The sequence below is a fragment of the Pongo abelii genome, chromosome 11 (assembly GCF_028885655.2).
Source record: "Pongo abelii isolate AG06213 chromosome 11, NHGRI_mPonAbe1-v2.0_pri, whole genome shotgun sequence".
Lineage (NCBI taxonomy): Eukaryota > Metazoa > Chordata > Mammalia > Primates > Hominidae > Pongo > Pongo abelii.
The window spans coordinates 132492108-132512248 of record NC_071996.2 but is presented as its reverse complement, the minus strand read 5'-3'; the positions used below and the strand labels follow the sequence as shown (position 1 = coordinate 132512248).

The following is a 20141-nucleotide window of genomic DNA, read 5'->3' as shown; positions in this document are numbered from 1 at the left end:
TTTGTTTGTTTTTGAGATGGGTCTTACTCTGTTGCTCAGGCTGGAGTGCAGTGGCTATTCACAAGCACTAACATGGCACACTACAGCCTTGGACTCTTAGAATCAAGCAATCAATTCTCCTGTCTCTAGAATTCTTTACTTGCTCAGTTCCTTCTAGATAAACCTATCGGAAAATGTAATTCAAATCAATGCCATGATTATTTATACCATTGAGTTTTTGTTGCTTTTCAGGAAGGATCCCTGTTTCATGACTTTATGCACTCAACTGACAAATCATTGGCGCAAGCTTTCAACACTACCGAGGTTGGGAGATAAAGGTTGGGAGCTCACCCACAGAGTTGGCTGGATTGGCAGCAGTACCTGAAATCCAGTATGGGGTAGGTAGGCACAGTTATGAAATTGCTATCTAGACTCTTATTTGAAAGACTTTAGAAAGTTATGCATATGAAGGATGAAGTGCTTACATAGTCATTAAAATTCTTTAAAGATTTGGCTGAAAAGTATTGCTGAAGACTGATAGAATGTTCCCATTTTGTACGTGATCAAATTTTTGTTTGACATTTCTTATATACAAAGTATTTCTAAGCAGATGACATTTTTTAAAATAAACTTTATTTTGTGGAATAGCTTTAGATTTACAGAAAAATTACAAATATGGTACAGAGAGCTCTCCTATATTTCCAGTTGTATTCCAGGACTATTTATAGTTCCTCTATATCCAGTTTCTCTTATTATTAACATATTAATTTAGTATGGTACATTTGTCACAATTAATGAATCCATACTGGCATACTATTATTAACTGAAGTCCATGCTTTATTCAAATTTCCTTAATTTTTGCCTAATGTTCTTCTTTTTTTTTTTTGTTCTGGGATATCATCCAGGATACCATATTACATTTAGTCATCAAGTCTCCTTAGATTTCTCTTGGTCGTGACAGTTACTCAGACTTTTCTTGATTTTGATAACTGAGTCTGAGGAGTGTTGATCATGTGTTTTGTAAAATCTCTTCTGTGGTTTGTTTGATATTTTTCTCATGATTAGACTGGAGCCATGGGGTTTTGGTAGGGAAAGCACACAAGTAAAATGTCATTTCATCACGCCACAGCAAGGGTACATTCTATCGATGTGACTTTTCACTCTTGATGTTGACCTTGATCACCTGCTGAATGAGTGTCTGCCAGGTTTCTCCACTGTAAAGTTACCCTTTTAACTTCTCTCTTTCCATTCTGTGCTCTCCAGAAGAAAGTCACCATACAGAGTGGGGAGTTACTCCTCCTCCTTGAGGGTGGAGCATCTACATAATTTTATGAAATTATTTTGCATGGGAGATTTGTCTCTTCTCCCTCATTTATTTATTTGTTTATGCAACAACTTATTTATATTGGAAATAACTCATGGATATTTATTTTATGCTTTGGGTTATAACCCAGTGCTAGGCAGCTGATATTTTAAAACATTTTAAATGATATTCTGTAATTTTTATTTTATTTCTATTGTAACAATACAGTAATATTTCAAAGTTACTTTTTGAGCTCAAAACTAGATTTCTAAGTCAATATGTGCATTTCATATTATCAAATTGTTAGTAGTGAAAAGTGTTGCTTATATACAACCCACTTTTTCCACGTCTATGTAATATAATTTGCATATTTTGTGGTATTGAAGTTATACAAAGTTTAAAGTGTCAAACATGCATTTAGTGTTTATTTTAAGAAGACATTTATGGACATTAGACTATTTTGAAACAAGGGCATTGCATTTCAATTTGTAAAGTCTTTTTTTTTTTTTTTCTGTTTAACCACTACTGTGTCGTTAAGAATGAGTGAGAGCTAAGCTATGAGGATGCAAAGACCTAAGAGTGATACAATGTACAAAGGACTTTAGGCACTTGGGGGAAAGGGTGGGAGGTGGGTGAAGGATAAAAGACTGCAAATTGGGTACAATGTTTACTGCTCCGGATGATGTGTGCACCAAAAGCTCACAAATCACCACTGAAGAACTTAACTCATGTAACAAAACACCACCTGTTCCCCACAAACCTATGGAAATAAATAAAATAAAATAATGCTTTATATAATGTCAAGTCATCTCTGAAGAAACTAAGTTTAGTAGCTATCAAATAGATGTTCTGTATTAAATTTTAAAAGAGAAATAAACCTCATCCATTATTCTTTGGGACCATTGCACTAAAACTGGACCATCATCACCTCAAACAAAAGAATTCTCCAGCTTTTTAGAATGAGCAAAATCTCTTTCATTTTCCATGGGTATCAATAATTCTAATAATTGATTCTAAACTGCAGAAGAACATGTGCCATGCCAAGAAAGGACTGATTAGGAAGTCTTTGTCTTGCAAGCCACTTATCATTCTAAATGGATCTCCTTGTAGTCTGCTCCTATAACACACCAGCAGTCTTCCAGAATTCCCACATAGTGTGGATGAGAAAAATTAATACATCATCATTTATGACTCATATTTATTCATGTCTTATTAGAATAGGCTAGCAAGGTAGTGGCTTTTAACCCTTTTAATATTATGAGCTATTCTGAGACTTTGAGGAAGTCTCTATGAATAGATAGAATGTGCGAAGCACAAAATGGCAACATAGACCCCTCCTAGAATCCGTGGGCACCACATTAAAAATGATTAGTCTAAGTCATTTGCCATACCTAAGCCTGGAGCCAGGGAGATGGAGAAACTTGGGTTTCCCTCTCTTAACCTATGAGAAGTAGACACTAATTCCATCATGACCTGTCAGGCTAAGTGTTTATCCTCTTATCTTCCCTCCAAAAAGCCACTAGCTCTGAGATGGAAATTACATGAAGTCAGGGATGGAGAATATTTGTAAGCTGAACACATTGTCTTGAGTGTGCTAAGCACTCAATAAACTTGTTTGAATAAAAGAATGGATTAATAGATGTATGGATGCAGTAGGACTCAACGTAAGTTTTCTTGTTAGATTCATATTGACAACACCAACAATACACAGACACATAATTTTTACAACTTTTCATAGAAAAACTGAAACTAACATAGGACAGTGATAAAAAATAAAAATCCTACAATTTCTAAGATTTTATAGAATGAGACGATGAAGAAGTATAATTTTTTCATTTCACAATATTTTTCTACTCTTAGTGTTGGTCAAGTCAACCAAAGTATTAGGATTTGTGGGTCAGCAGAAGAAAGTCTTAGTAATACCACAGGAAAAAATGTCAACTGGCTTTAGTTCAGTAAGCAAGGGATATAAACAGGAATAAGTGTTCTCCTGTAACTCCCCTGCTTACTCTAGATCACAGTGTTTATGCTTTTGTGATCCATAAGACTTGATTTAGAAACTCATAGTGTTTACCACTGTTCAAAGAAATCATCAGAGCTGAAGTAGTTTCTATTACTTGTAAATCAAAAAAATTACATCAAGTCACACGTACTTTAGTAAGTCAAATGTATTTTAGTGGCAGGTACTTGTAGTTAGGCAGATGCCAGCATAAAATTTTTTTGGGTTCGCGAATATCCAGGCCAAATGAAGACAATAGATATATTCTCATATTTAGCTTTCATAAATATATCTTGTTCTTCTTCCCTGAAAACATACTACCCTTAGTAATTCCTGAAAAAGGCTATCCCAAAAGATATACTTATTCCCACATCATTAGAAAAATGGAAAGGAAGTTGTAGCAGAGACTGGCAGTGATTGTTAAAATCAGCTTCATATGTGTTTATACAATTGTAGCAATTAAAATTTTGTTAAAGTGATAATTTCAAAACTATACCAAAAGAGAGAAAAAAGCATAATGAACTCCCATATACATACCACTCAGCTTCAACAGTTGCTAATCCAGGACCAAGTTTGTTTCCTCTATATCCGAACCCTGTCTCCCTAACAGCCCCCTACTCCACCAATCACTGGATTACTTAAAAACAAATTGAAGACCATATACTTTCATTAATAATTATTTCAATAGGCATATCTAAAAAGATAAGGACTTTTAAGGCAAATACAACCACAGTAGAAAAATCACACCACACAATTAGAGTAATTTCTTAAACTTATCTAGTATCTAAGCAATGTTCACATTTGAGAATAATTATTTATTTTTATTTTTTAAAATTATGGGATTATATAAACCCAAGTCAGAAGTACCAAAATCATTAAAGTTATTTTATTTGGGAATGGATATCAAAATGTATTGTTTTATTATTTATCTATGATATTATGTATATAGTATATTTTAAAACACTTAATGTTTTTATTTGAAAATGGATGCTAACTCAGTTTTGTAATATATATAATATTAGATACATGTGATATAATGTTAGTTACTTTGAGAAATTTTAATGGGACCTACCAGTTGGAGTTACTTTTAACTTTATTTTTGCAGAAGATAAATGCAAACAAAACATTACTCTGTTGCAAGGATAGAATGAAAAGGAAGCATGAGAAAACAAAAAGATCAATATGGTTACAGGAAAGAGTGGACATTCCTGTCTGTTTACTTCTCTTTTCTCTGTGAAGTAGGTGATGACTTTATCTGCTAAGAGTGAATGGGGATGTGAGAGCAGAGGACGGACGTTTGAAGAAAGCAGAAGAGGTTGGGATAGTCTTTTTAAAAAAATTTTTTTTAATATACTTTAAGTTCTAGCGTAGATATCTAGTCTAAAATGAACTCTCACTAGCAGTCTCCAGTGCAAATTTTCCTCAGAATCCCTGATGATATGTGAAAAATAAAATAGCAACTTTTAAGAATCTAATACTGAAAGTTAGAATCTAAAAAGAAGTGATACTCATTTGAAGGAAGAGTGTGAGTTAAGAAAATCTCTGGAAAACCTCATCTTGGGGCACAGTATGATTCCATGTCATGAAACAAATATGATATTCTTGATCCAAAACTTCAAATAGATTAATAGATGAAGGAGAGTAAAAGTACACGCTCATATAAAGTTCATCTCATGTAAGAGACCAAAATGAACATTTCATTTTAGTCTTTGATATTTACATGCATATAAGTTGAGGAGTACTCCTGACAAACTTACAGGGAACTGTTAAAATTATCACTGGCATAATCACCTTCAAAAATACTGCTTAATTTAAGCAAAACAACCATCACCACCACCACCAACAGATTTTACACATTAAAAGACAAGGGCAAAAGATACCAGTGAAAAATTAAAGAAGAAAAGAAAAGCTTAGAACAAAATGATTATAATTTAAAAAGTAAATTAATTAAATTCCCCAATTAAAAGTCAAAGTCTTTCAGATCAAAGAATAGCAATTGCGTTTTGCGTACAAAAGATGAACCCATAACAGAGATTGAAAGGAGATTAAAATGTTAAAAATGAAGAAAGCTATATCAGCAAAATCTAAAAAGAAAATAGAGCACTACAATATTAGTATCAGGAATGCAATAAATATAATAAAGGTCTACAGGAAGATTTCGTTAAACTAGTTTTTAAAATGGCTCTCATAAAACTAAATGATTAAATTTATAATAAATATATAATGACTAAGAAACTTTTTAACAAAAAAACCCCACTAAAATGCATACATAAAAATTTGTTAAAAATTAAGATAAAATGTGAACAGAAATGCCATAAGGATGAAAGATTTTACCCTATCATCCTCAGTTATTAAAGATGAAGTAAATAAAACATAAATGAGATTATATAAGGTTTGACTAATACACTTTATCAGATTGATTTATCAGATTCGTGCCATAGGTATAGAGTCACATCACTTCTTTTCAACATCTACATTATATTGACAAAATTTAGTGATATATTAAGCTACAAATAAAATCTTAATAAGTCCTAAATAGCTGAAATTGTATAAACTCCACTTTCTAATTACAAACGCCTTAGAAAAGGTTACAACCAGAACCACGACAAAAATAAATACAATGATGTAGAGTGAAAGCAACTCAAATTCAGGGTCAAAGAAAAAAATAAAAAACTGTGATATTTGATGTATTATTTCCTACTGTATAACAAATTGCCCTAAAATTTCAAGACTAAAACAACAAACATTTATTATCTCTCAGTTTCTGTGGGGCAGAATTTAGGAGCAGCTTAGCTGGGTGGTTCTACCTCAGGGTTTCTCCTGAACTTGCAGTCAAGATGTCAGCTAAGGCCCTGGTCATCTGAAGGCTTGACTGGAACTGGAAGTTCCACTTCCAAGATGGTGCACTTGTGATCAACAGATGGCTGTTGGCAGGACTCCTCAGAATATAGCCATAGGGCCTAGTCTAGTACTTCGCCATAAGGCTGTATGAAACGTGGCAGCTGGTTTTACCTAGAACAAGTGATCCATAGAGAAAGGAGGAAGCGTCTGTGTCTTTTATGACCTAATCCAAGTATACATGGTCGCTTGCGTCTTATTCTATTAATGGTGGGTTGCTGAGAACAGCCCACACTTAGGAAATAAATTAGGTGGCCCCTTTTGAAGAGAGTGTCTCAAAATTTGTGAACATATTTTATACTACATTACACCGTTTTAAAGATTATAATCTTAATACTTATCAATATTTGTGAAGTGTGACTGTATTAGTCCATTTTCACACTGCTGTAAAGACACTATGGGAGATTGGGTAATTTATAAATAAAGGAGGCTTAATTGACTCACAGTTCTGCATGGCTGGGGAAACCTCAGGAAACTTACAATCATGGCAGAAGGGGAAGCAGACACCTTCTTCATAAGGCAGCAGGAGAGAGAGAGAGGAGGGGAAACCACCCCTTATAAAACCATCAGATCTTGTGAGAACTCACTCACTTTCATGAGAATAGCATGGGGGAAACGGCCCCCATGATCCAATCACCTCCTACCAGGTCCCTCCCCCGACACGTGGGGATTACAATTTGGATTACAATTTGGGATGAGATTTGGGTGGGGACAGTCAACCCACATCAGTGATGGAAGCTTTTATTATTTAACCAGATAAAATGAAGAAGAATTAAAGGGAAATAAAATTTTAAGTTGAAGAGGCTAAGAAAAGCAGAAACAGCACATTCATAGAAGGGAAAAATTGTTTACAAAGATCAAAGCAGAAATTAAGTATATAAATAAATAAAAGAAAATAAATATTGAACTATATGAACTAATTTAAAGTCCCAGTGCTGGCCAGGTGCAGTGGCTCATGCCTGTAATCCCAGCACTTTGGGAGGCTAAGGCGGGCGGATCACTTGAGGTCAGTAGTTCGAGCCCACCCTGGCCAATATGGCAAAACCCTGTCTCTGCTAAAAATACAAAAATCAGCTGGGCGTGGTAGCACATGCCTGTAATCCTGGCTACTCAGGAGGCTAAGGCAGGAGAATCTCTTGGACCTGGGAGGTTGCAGTGAGCCAAGATCACACCACTGCACTCCAGCTTGGGTGACAGAGCAAGACTTCATCTCAAAATAAATAAATAAAAAATAAAAAAATAAGGTCCCAGTGCTCTGGAAGGCCCAAGAAAGTAGGCTAACTTCAGAGAGAAAGAATGAGTAACCATAAACACACTGCATTAGAAATGTGAAAAAAGATACAACCACAGATAGAGTTATTTTTAATTATGAAAGAACAGTATTTAAAATTATGCTATTGTAAAATTGCTTCAGAAGAAATTTTTAAAATCTGAATTGACCTGTAACTATGAAGGAAACTGAAAATCATTATAAAAAAGTCTTCTCTCCTTTCCCCAAATTATTCTGGATCTGGAAAGTTTAATTTTGCATTTAGATATTGTCAGTTGATCATTCTCATGTTACTTAAAATGATCCAGAACATTTAAAAAGTTACAAATTAATGTTAAGAAGCAACTAAAACTCAGGTATCCAAATGATGAGAGTAGTAGAAAATTATTCAATTTTTCAATGCCTTTTTATTATAAATATATACTCAGTAGTCTGAAGGATACCAGTAGTGTATTAATGGAAAGCCTATGAATTTATCAGACTATGAAAATCAAGTCAGCAATTACCTTCCTATAAGAAATACACTGAAAACAAAAAGATACTGGAGAATTAAAGTGAAAGGATGGACAACCATGTAACAGGCAAATACAAACACAACCAAAAAACCAATTGAAGCTAATAGCATGAAAATTGACCAAAAGGGTTAATTATGAGGGAAATATCTAACAGGAAATATGAGGAGTCATGTTTTATTGACTAAAAAAATGTGCTGAAGATAAAACAGTCTTGAAGCTTTAGAAACTGAATATGATGACTTCACAATGTATAGACTTAGGAGAAAATGACAGGTACAATATTTGTAACGGGTTTGGGAAGCAATTCAGCAATTACATTTTGGGAATCTTTGAAGTGCTCTTACTTCCTGGTTCACTTATTTTCCTTCTCAGAAAAGAAAGTCTATCTTAAGAAAAACAATCCTAAGTGAGGGGATAAAGACTTCATGTCTAGAGGTAGTAAAGAGTCGTAATTGAAAACCTGGACTCAAGGGCCAGATTGTCTGGGTCAGAAACTCTGGTTTGCTACAGAAGCTGGGTGTATTCTCTGTGCCTCAGTTTCTTCATTGTAAAATGGAAATAAAAAGCCTCCACTTCACAGTCCCCCCACCGCCCACTGTATTACATGAGTTAGTATATGTAAAGTGCTTAGGATAGTAAATCTCATTTACTAACTGGTATATATGCATGCCTGTTTTTATTAAATTTATCAGCTCTGTAAGTTTCAATGGAAAAATGATGAAGAAAGAAGAAGAAACTATCCAATATAGGAGGGAATTAGACATATTTATAGAGGAGTGCTATGCAACCATTAAAAATGATGGCTAGGAAGACAACATGGAAACGTTAAAAATGCTAATAATATACTGTTAGGTAAAAAACCAAAAATACAAATGATATTGTATATTACATTACTACCAGCATATGCACTAGATTTTCCATGCATATGAGAAAATGGAAGTTCACACAAATGTTAATCATAGAGATTGCAAATGGATAATTTTTTTCTGTTATTCACTTTTTTATTTTCTAAATTTACCTTTTTTGGACTAAAAAAACCCAAACATCTCTGTTTATAAATAAGATCCCCAGAATGGTTGCTTCACAATCTTTCTCCTTAAAGTTGAAAAAGAACATTTCTTAGGCATTTCATTATTCTATTACCTTTCTCTTGGTGAGATGATCACAATGATTGGAGGATAATTCAGACCAGGATTCAGAGCTAGTGAAATCATTATTGCGCTTCGTTTTGGGTGATTAGATTGATGCTGGAGCCCCAGCTGCAGAATCGACTTGTCATGACAATCATGGTTTCTTGCAAATTTGTATATGCTTGCCCCATTTATTTTCTGTTATACTGTTATAATTGAAGGACTCACACAGATTTTCATGGGCTCATTTTTGAATTGTAATTTTTTGCTGCTTTTACTCCTGTACATGTTTGCCTTTACTATGCTGAGGTAAGAGTTTGAACTGGCCACACTGGAAGCTGATGGCATTCTCTTTGCATTCTTTCACCTTCCCTTACGTTTATGTTCAACCCCATCAACTTCAGACATAAAAACATCCACACTTTGCATGTTTCTGAGATACAGGTTCTGTTGCACTCCTGCACTGGAAAGTGACATTGATGTAATGCATATCTATTCAACGTTGGCCATCTCTGTCGGGGGAGAGGCACCACAGGGGCAGACCAGATTTCCATGAGCATTTCATTTGCCTCTTTTGATGGCTCTGCTGAGTGGTATTGGTCAAATTTAGAAACAGGGATAGCTCTACATCATTTGTCAATTGACTTCAGGTGGATTGTCAGTCTCTCCTATGCATGCTGGTGCAAACAGAGGACTTTTCGTAATCAGCAGGCAGAGCTCCAGCAGACTTCAGCATGTCTGTTTGAGCTGAACACTTGACAACAGAAGAAAATTGGTTTGGAGGATAGTAAGGACCTTGACTTTGCATGAAATGAGGTTTTGTACATTTCTTGAGGTGTGCTTCAATTCGGGCACAGCAATTCCAGAGATGTGGCTCATCTCCCCTTCTATCGATCACAGGCAATTCTGAGTGTCTTATAACTCTTCTTTAAAAACTGGCTGTGAATTTAAACAGCTGCTGCACACGGAGAAGGGTGACAGAGTCAATTTGGCTTCCTGGGAAGAGTGTTACCACTGTTTCGTGGAGAAGATTAGAGAAGCATGTCTAATCTAATTTCTTCCAGTAATAGAGTCACTTTAAGACAGTCTCTTCTAATGGAATTTGCTCCTGGCTTTTTAAATGGTGCTTTCTGAAAAATCTAGAGAGGCTGGCTTACTCCTAGTGCTGTGTGGTCTAAAGAGCGAGGCTGTTCCAGGAGTCCACTTCCCAGTACCAATACCTGATGTTGGTTACCCTAATTGGACCTCTGGGAGTGGTCCAGATTTCCCCCAGAAAGTTTTAGGATGGGTATTGGGTTTTAGAACAGTGTATTGTTCAAATCAAAACCCATGGTCATTTGTTGCTCAAGGCTAAAATTTCACATCCTATTATATTTCTGATCCCAAATTATGTCCAGCCACCTACAAGTAAGCCTAGAGTTTAGAGATTGTCGAAGAGCTCATAAGTATTTTTCAGTATTAAAATGTCAATATTAGATGCCCCAAACTTGAATACAAATCCTCTTTCATTATTAATTTTTATGAAAACCTTAAGTCACCTTGCAGAAAGGTTACCAATGAGAATAATAATTGAAGTTCAAAACAATGGTAGAAAGAGAACATCTTGGGTTTTAGCTTCTCCATAGTGATTTTCAGTCTTAGTGACCAGCCAGAATACATGATCTGTGAACTTAAAATAAATTAAGAGAAGCTTCTCAGCAGACATACCTAAGTACTCTGAGATACTAAGTACTTACTAATTAGATACTTAAGTACTCAGAGATATGTAAGGAACCTAAGTACTGTGCACTTACCTTACCCAGGAGGAAATCTTTCTACAAACCCATTCAAAGGGCAATATTAAAAACTGCTACCTTCTTGCAAAGACCAGAAATTTGCAATGGTAGAAGCTCCAATCACAAGATTTAATTTGCATTTATTTTCTTTATTGATTTAATCTAAAATCTCTTAATTCTTATTTCTCTGGTAAGCCTCATGCCCCTGGCTCCCAAGGACCAGATGGAGTATGGGCTCTATCCAGGGCCTAACGTCCACACACCCTTGTGAGGGGGTGTATTTGTCTTCCAGGGCTACTGTAGCAAAGCACTACAAACTGAGTGCTTACTCAACAAAAATGCATGGTTTCAAAGTTCTGAGGGCTAGAAGTCCTATATCAAAGGACTTGGCAGTCCTGGTTGGCAGCACTGGTTCCTTCTTAGGTCTGTGAGGGAAGGATCTGTTCCAGGCTCTTCCTTGGCTTATAGGTGGCCATTTTCACGTTCATGGCCATCTCTCTCTGTGTGTGTGTGTGTGTCTGTCTGTCTGTCTCAAAATTCCCCCCTTTTTATTAGGATGCCATCATGGTGGATTAGAGACCCCCCCCGCAATGATCTAATTTTACCTTAATTACCACCATAAGGACCTTATCTTCAAATAAAGTCACATTCCGAGGTACTTGGCATTAGCACTTCAACATACACATTCAGGAGGGAGAATAAAATTCCACCCGTATCAGTGGGCACTTTCATCCTAGGCTTCTCTCACTATGATGTAGGAAACCGCCTCTGAGGGAAGGCTCGTCTCACCTTGCAATGTGTTTCAGCTGGGGAAAGGCTGCGTCCTGATCCCTGAACTCATATTGCTCTTGATGCTTCTGAAGCTTCAAGCTGGGTGGCGTGTGTGCCCGGAGACCCAGCTTCTGTTCAGTATGTCACACACATGTGCAGAAGACAGACATGCCTTTCTGGTTTGATTTTCTTCTGCTCTTTCCATGCTTCCCTCAGAAAGATTCAGACGAAATGATAAAGGTTTAACCTGCCTACTAAGGTGGATGGCCTTCTCCCTTCTCTAACACAGGTGCTGTCTTCTGGAATAAGTACCTTTTTTTTCCTTGTATATTTCTTTGATTTGGAGTATTTCCTAACTCCCCAATCTGTGAAGCCACATGGCAGAAAGATCGATTCTGCCATAATTCCCTCCATGGCTTTACAAACAGAATGGAATTTGGGGCAACTGATACAGCTTTCTAGGCCCAGAGCTAAAAGTTTGAGCTTGATTCTCACTAATGAATGCATCATAGGGCATGAAAAACTAGCTGGCCTTGCCTTCTAAAAAATGGCATATACTTTTCTATTCACTAAGGCCTGAAAGTCCCATATATAGAAACGTACACTTTTTTTTTTGGTCTATAATAGATTGTTGTCTCAGCTATACCACCTTAAGAAAAGCTTAAGAAAAGGACTATATATCTTTATAAGTCAAGTTATAGCCCTATTCCTTCCTAGCCAGCATCTGATCTGTTCCCTGAGGCCTCTGCTGAAGAGTTCAAATTTGCTTCAAGCAAGTAAGGCCTGCAAGCTACTTACTTCAGGCCTAACATCCACAGCCCTGACTCTATTAAGATGGCAATTTGCCTGCGGACATGGCCATCATCTGGCTGCAGTGAGCTGCCAAGGCTAGAGTCCTGACTGACACACAACTCAACTTACACCTACCCACCAGGTATCAAGAGTCAAAGGTCTATTGCAAACTCAGGTTGCATCCAACCTCATGGCCCAATATAAGTCTCAAATCGCAAAGTCTAGACATCCACTCGAACATTGCACACTGAAGTTCAAGATCCAAAGCTATGTGCCTCAAACTCACCTACATTTTGGTCCACAGATTCCAGTCTTTCTTTCTCAAGGTCTCTGGCCCTGCATAATAAATACGGAGTTTGAGAAAGGCCCAATAAGCAGTAATCTCTCACCCGAGTTTTGAACCAACTGAAAAATAAGGCAGATGGGAAATGAAAATGCTATTTTAATTTGCAATAATGCTGATTTTGAGGAATGCAGCATATACCTGGGGGCAAGTGAGCTTTGCCAAACTGAACCCCAACCTCAGCTGTACCTACTGGTCACAGGAAAGCTGGATCATCATAGGTATCCCCACGCAGGCCACTGTAAAACTTAGAACAAGGCGGAACAGACCAGAACTCATGCTTCTGGGCACAGCTGGCTCTGGAAAACAAAGGGGGAGAAAGAGGCATGTTTACAAATGCCCAGTCCCTCTCTTCACCTCATCAGTAAGAGCTTTCCTCCCCTGGGGAAGGAGCAAGGTGGAAATGTTATAATAACAAAGCCCCTGTATGTGGAAGAACCCAGCAGATATAGGGAGGAGGTCCCTGCCAACCACTTCACACTTACCCCTTAACAGCAGCAAAACCAATACATTAAATAAAAAACATTTTAATAAATAAGATAAAAATAAATGAAGGGGAGAAAAAATATTTTTGCTCTGCACATCACACTAACCCACTTTACTCTCCACTTCTGTGCTGTTTCCTCTTTTTCAGAATCTCAGGGCTCTTGATCTCTGTCTTGAGTGTACAGAGCCCTCGAGTGTGGCACCCCATAGGGCTCAATTATCCCTGGGAAATGCCACCATATTCCTTGATCTCCCATCAAAATGCACCTGTCAAGTGCATCAGCTGCTTCTCCACCTGAAGTGTACCTTGTTGGAGTGATGGGAATATGTAGAGCCACACTGCAAAGGTGGCTTCTCTTTAAGGGGCAATGATTTTTTAGTAGACAATCTGGGAGAAAAAAATAGCAAAAGCAACAGTGATGTGGTTTGGCTGTATCCCCACCCAAATCTCACCTTGAATTTTAATAAATTCCTATGTGTCAAGGGCAGGACCAGGTGGAGATAATTGAATCAAGGTGGTGGTTTCCCCCATACTTTTCTCGTGGTAGTGAATAAGTCTCACAAGTTCCGATGGTTTTATAAAGAGGAGTTCCCTTGCACAAGCTCTCTTGCCTGCTGCCATGTAAAACATCCCTTTGCTCTTCCTTCATCTTCTAACATGATTGTGAGGTCTCCCCAGCCATGTGGAACTGTGAGTCAATTAAACCTCTTTCCTTTATAAATTACCCTGTCTCGGGTATGTCTTTGTTAGCAATGTGAGAACAGACTAATGCAAACAGCAAAACCACATTATCTTGATCATAATAAAATTCATTCCTATTTTGAGGTAAAAGGAAAAATTTACGTAAGTTTTTAAGTAAAATATGAGGTTTTAAGGGAAATTATCCTGCCACTGGCTGCTTTGATTTATTCTCCCAGTGCCTTTGGGAGCTCACTATTCGCTCTTTATTTGGATGGGAAAGCAGCTGTAGCTTAGTTCAATATTAGGAAAAAGCACCAAAATAGTGGTAAAAATAAAACCTTTTGAGTTAGGTAATTGTGTGGGCAAAGTAGTGTATTTTCTTTCTAGATAATATAAGTAAAGTAAATGAACTGAAGCTCAGCTCTCTGATTTTAAAATGGAAGCACAATTAAAGTTTCCTGCCTCAGAAGGTTGTTGTCATGCGTGATTGAGATAGTATCTATGTAAGTCATCAATGCAGTAATGGATACAGGGTGTGGGCTGCTCCTGGGATGGTTCCATCTTCATTTATTTGTGTAGTCATTTGTTTATCTATTCTCCTGACCATTAATTCACTTGTTCACTCATTTAATGACTATTATGTAATTTTTATCTAAATATATAATTATGTATCATATAATAATTTTATATAATAAAATTAATACACTGCAACCTAGAAATAACACCCTCAGAAGCACGGTCTGGTCTGTGCTCCACATGCATGAGCTTATTTAACACTCACAGCAACCCTTGGGGTCAGTAGTAGCCTTATTGCTTTTTTTTTTTTTTTTTTTTTTTTTTTTTAGAGAAGGTAAATGAGACATAGGTTCAGGTAATGCAATGAATCATATAATTGAAAACACAGGCCCTTTATTTTTAAGCAGAGTTCCTCACAGATTTAATGCAAGTTAGATGCTTCAAGCCTCAGAGGCGTTCACACGAATTGGAAAATGTAGAAATCGCTGTAATGATGGGATGATTTCTGCAGAGTGTCAGCCCACAAGTACAGTGGGCTCAGTAACTGAGGACAAGGCAAAGCCAAAGGCAGGGTGTCATCAATCTGGAAGTCACTGGTGAAGAGGGGAGGTTTGCACAACACAACACATTCTCAGGAGGTGGCAGCTATGAAAGCATCCGGATCCTAAGGTCTCAGGAGTGCTTGTTTGTTGCCTTTGCAAAGGTGCATTAAATAGGGTAATCAGGTGACTAAAGACTCTGTGACCTGTGAACAACTCCTGCAGAAGGAAGTGGGAGAGGGATCTGTGGGCGTCAGCAAGGCTGAAGCATGGCTCTGGCACACGCTGGTGGGCACCTGATGTCCTTCCCTGTGTGTCTACCTGACTGTTACAGATCCAGCCAAGGTCGCCTCAATGTATTCTGAGTAAGTTATCCTGTAGTTTAATTCTTCCTTTAGCGTGCTGCACTAAAAAAAAAAAAGACTTAGGGTACATTATAGCCTACAGGGACTTAGAAAAATTGCCTTGTCCAGTTTCCGTAATCTACACTAGAAGAGACTGAATCAGGTTGGATCTGACCTACCTTAAAATGGTGTCAGCAAGTAAATGAGGTTTGGGAAACCTTAGTCAGATCCCATTCCCTGCAAGAATTTTGGCTTCTGTAACCTCTCCTGGCATGTTTCTAAATCAGATAGTGTTTATCTAATGGCACAGTTGAGTTGTTTGGCAAAAGGAAAACAGAGTCCGTAACTTGGATAATAAGCACTGGGAGGAGGAAGCCCTTGGCTCTCCAGAGGTGAACTCCTTGCTTGAGTAGTGACAAGGATTCATGGGTGGGCACTGAGGAAGTGTGGTGGGCAGGCCTCCAGGATATGTGATTGAAGTTTATTTCAACAGCAGAATTGAGATGAGAAAAATGGATTGGGAGAAATCCATGAGGAGTGACCTCACACTGGTCCAAGATGATGACTGATGGCTCCTGAAGTGTGTGGCAAGTGTGGCGGACGCTCCTGGAGAGGTGGACCATGCTGGCAGGACACATGGTCTGGGTCCTGCTGGTGGCCTTTGTTGAGCACTTGCTGAGTCCCAGCCACGGTCTGCTCTATCCTTCGTGTGCATGGACTCATTTAACACTCACAGCAACCCATGGGGTAGGTAAGAGCCTTTGGCATTGTATTCTTTTTAGAAAAGGTAAATGAGACATAGGTTCAGGTAATGCCATTAATAAAGTCAGAGTTTCAACCCGGATCTGAGGACGCCTAGAGTGAACACAGCCAGCCATTCCCTTATGCGCTTGTAAATACTGTAGGAAGGCAACTGGGAAACACGTGTGTGGAAGAATTGGAAAAGCCTTGCCACTGAGCACAGAAAGAGTCTAGTGTTTTGATGGTATCTCGGAAAGCAAATTTGCATAATGGTGAAGAGTGGAAGGGATTCCAGCTCTGAAAATGACAAGTTGCATGAGAGTTTTGCAGTTCAGCAAATCTCTGTGTGTCATGTAACAATGGAGATAATAATAGTATTTACTTCATATTTTAAGGACTAATTGATACATTAAATGCGTAGGTTCATGCCTGCACTACAGTGAGCCTTTTTCGTATCACAACAGAGTTTAAAGAGTGAAGATGAATTTTCAATGGTTTAAAGTAAATGTTATTTCCCCATATTACTAGTCAGTATTTAATCCATATTTATTAGTTAATATTTCTTTTTGATAGTGAGTGATAGATGATAAATCAAAACTCAAACTAGCTTAAGTAAAATAAAAAAAGGTCACAGGCTTCAGGCAAGGTCCGATTCAGAGGGTCAAATCATGCCACCAATTGTTCTTTTTCCTGCTCTCCTTTGAGTTTTTCTGTTTGATTGGCTTTAATCTCAGGCAGGGTTTCTACACAGGGTCCCAGATTAAAATAAGCAGATCTTTCCTGATTGATCTAACAAAGGTCCTACCAGGGGAACATACTAATTGCTTGACTTGGGTCATGGAACTACCCTTCTGATGAGGACGACTGATCATAGGATCATTGATTTCACAGCCCCACCATGAGAATGGGTAAAAGGAAAGTTCCCACATAAAAAGATTCCAGGCAGACAAAAGCTAACAAATACAACTGAACCCTATAGTTGGCAGTAAATGAGGAATAAAAGCCTTGCAACACCCCTTCTACAATTTAGTATTGAATATGTGATAAATTATGTATATGAATATGTTTCAAATGTATTCGGGAAGGTTTTGAGAAAGAGCATCTTCCTGCAGGAGCTCACTTTATTTGCCTCATATCAGCCAGTAGCCAAAAAGTCTTTATCAAGTGATTCCCATAACCTAAGACTCCTGTTTGCACACAGCACAAATCAAATCAAAGCACAGTCAACACCACGATAATGAAAATCTTTCCTGGCAAGCAAGGCCCAGACCCCGGCTGCAAGCACGTTTGTTCCAGTGACATTCAGAAACACCCCTTCAGAGCCATCTAAGAGTATGCATCGCCTTTGCAATTTGCATAGGGCATGCCATCTACATGGGGCAGATACTTCGGGTGCTTTCATTTTTGTTTGCTTTAGTGCCCTTCTTTAGGAGATTTCATTCTTTATTAGCACCCTCTAAGAGCTAAAAAGGAATGCAGATCTCTGATTTATCTGCATGGTTACCACTGGTTTGTCAGAGGAGTATAAAGCTATAGGATGAATTAGGGACTTTGATAAGGTCATCATCAGAGAGATAAAACCTAGCACGATGAGGAAAATCTCCTTTTCCTACAGAAAATCATATTTAGTATATTTTAGACTATAAGTAACTGCCAGACATCAAGCTCTGCTTGGCTTCCAATCTTACACCAGGAGGCTTCATCTGGAGGAGGCTTCGTCTGGAGCAGTGGGCAGTCTGGAGAGCTAGACTTCATTGTAGCTCTTGGAAGCACTTAAAAGGTTTTGAAAAAGTGATAAAATAAGATTCGTGGTTTAGAAGAAACATTCTGGCAGGTGGAATGAAGTAGAAGAAGACAAGAGCTTTTACTGTCCAGAGTACAAGCCATGGTGCTATTTACTTAATGCAGAACTCTTGGCTCCCGTATTATCCTCAGTGATGGTGGCAGTGAGAATAGAAAAGGTAAAGTGGTGGTAAGCATCCTGAAGGTAGATGAGGCTCAGAGTAGATTGCTTATGTCTGGAGGACAGTGGCGGAGAGAGAGAGCAGGGGAGAGCGTAGATGGAGGTCTGTATTGGAGAAGGGAGCTGTCAAGATGCCACACATCATCACAATTGGCTGGTGGACTAGTCCTGCTATCCTCCTCCCCATGCCCCGGGACCATTGCATTTGTTTTTGCACTTGAGTGTGTCCTGTCTGAGAATTTGCAGCAGATGAGACCATGATGCCAGGCTGAGGCGACCTTGTGGAAGAGGAGATAGAAAGTAGCATGTTTTGTGTTTCACCGTAGAGACTGCCTGGTCTCTTGATTATCCAGCCGCTAAATCCCATGCCTTGTTTAAAAAACAAATATTTTGAGAGGTTTTCTTTACTGAATTATAATAATAGATTGTGTAACCCACCTACACACAAACATAATTTCAAACTGTACTTTGAAGTAGATGTCTTTGTAAATTAACTGACAGTATTATGCATTACAACATGTAGCCACTTGTAAATGACTATACTAGAAGATAAAAACAACAAGAATAACAAAACACTGCTACAGCTTCCCATAATACTCCATAGGGGCCTGTATTACTCCCATTGCCAGTCACTGGGCCAGTCTCCACTCCTCATTTTAGAGGTTGATTACCTGCCCCAGGGCCCACAGGGAGGTAGGTGCACCAGGAAATAGAGCCAGAGATCAACTCTGCCAGCTCAGTACCTGGCCCATCCTCAGCCTCCTTTTCTCTGAAACAAACTCTTGCCATGGAACATCCGGATGCAAACTTTGACCATATTGAACAGTCCACAGAGCAGGGATAAATAGCATGGCTGTCAGAGCATCTCTTTCTGTCCAATAGAGTGGGGTAAAGGGCTCAAAAAAGGAGGCAAGAAGTCAGCAAAGCTATTATCAGGCATGTCCAATGACCTTAATAGTTCATTTTTTATGGTTTGTTCATTTATTCATTCATTCTGGACTTTCAAGACTATCCATGCTGTCATGGAATCTGTATCTCAGTAGAGCATCTGATAAGTCAGGTACCGATGAGTGCATTGAAGTAAATAAGGGAGGATCTTGGGGTCTGGGAAGTGACTGGGCAGTGGGGATACTTGTGATAGGATAATCAGGAAAGAGCTCTCTGTATGGGGTGGGGGGGCATTTAGCTGGATCCTAAATGATGTAATGGGCCCAGCCAAGCTAAGATCTGCATTCCAGGCAGGGAGGCTAACAACTTGTGAAGGCACTGAAGTATAGACAGAACTTGTCATTGATAAATGCATGTGCCAGAGTAAAGGAGGTGAGTACCATTATCTGTTTTTTGTCCTGCCAGCATCTCTCCCTCCTTATTCTGATTATAAAACATCATTTCTCCATGGGGGAAAACATCCCTTTATCTTTTCCATGTGGTCCACAGGGACTTTGAATCCCAGAATTATCTCCCTGACCTTCCTCTCCTCCAAAGTTGAACATAAGACCCAAGCTTTGATATGTACATCATTTTCCTCCAGACTTTGTGGAACTAAGGCTTTCTGAGCTGCCCTGGAGCCTGTCCTCCCCAGACCTAATTGTTCAACTTTCTATTTGATTAAGTGAGTACCCCCAAACTATTTTCATAATTTATTTTTGTGCTTTCATTAGCCAGAATGGGCTTTTGTGTTTGGCAACTGATTGCTAAAAAAATTGCCTGCTGTAATCAGCTCATCTTTCATAGAGATTCCTATAGATATTGAGATTTAACTTCATCTATTAATAAATAGAAGAGATTGGTTGCATATCATATTGGAGAGATGTTGATTCAGTGCAATAAGTATTATGAAAATCATCACCATCATCATCAAATAACAATTTGAATATAATAACCAATTTCTTGGATGTGCTACTACATGGCCATAATATGGGCACTTTGTAAATATTGTACCTGTCAGCTTGCTTTATATCAGATGGCAAGGATCTTTTTAAAATTTGCTGTTTGTGCACTAGATTTATTTTCTGTGAGAATGTAAGCCAAATAATTAAAAGAAAATGGACTTCACTAAGTATATAATAGGCCAAATTTATCCTAGGAGGCCCAT

At 38.1% G+C, this 20141-nt stretch overlaps 1 long non-coding RNA gene across 2 annotated transcripts in view; it reads left to right on the top strand.

Moving 5' to 3' along the window:
* Positions 1-235: 235 nt before the first annotated feature.
* The window catches only part of LOC112132334 (uncharacterized), a 128858-nt gene continuing 108952 nt past the window's right edge, over positions 236-20141 (top strand). For both annotated transcript variants that reach the window (XR_010136115.1, XR_002914145.3), the window contains exon 1: positions 236-377. This is a non-coding gene — a long non-coding RNA (uncharacterized LOC112132334). The remainder of the gene's footprint in view (positions 378-20141) is intronic.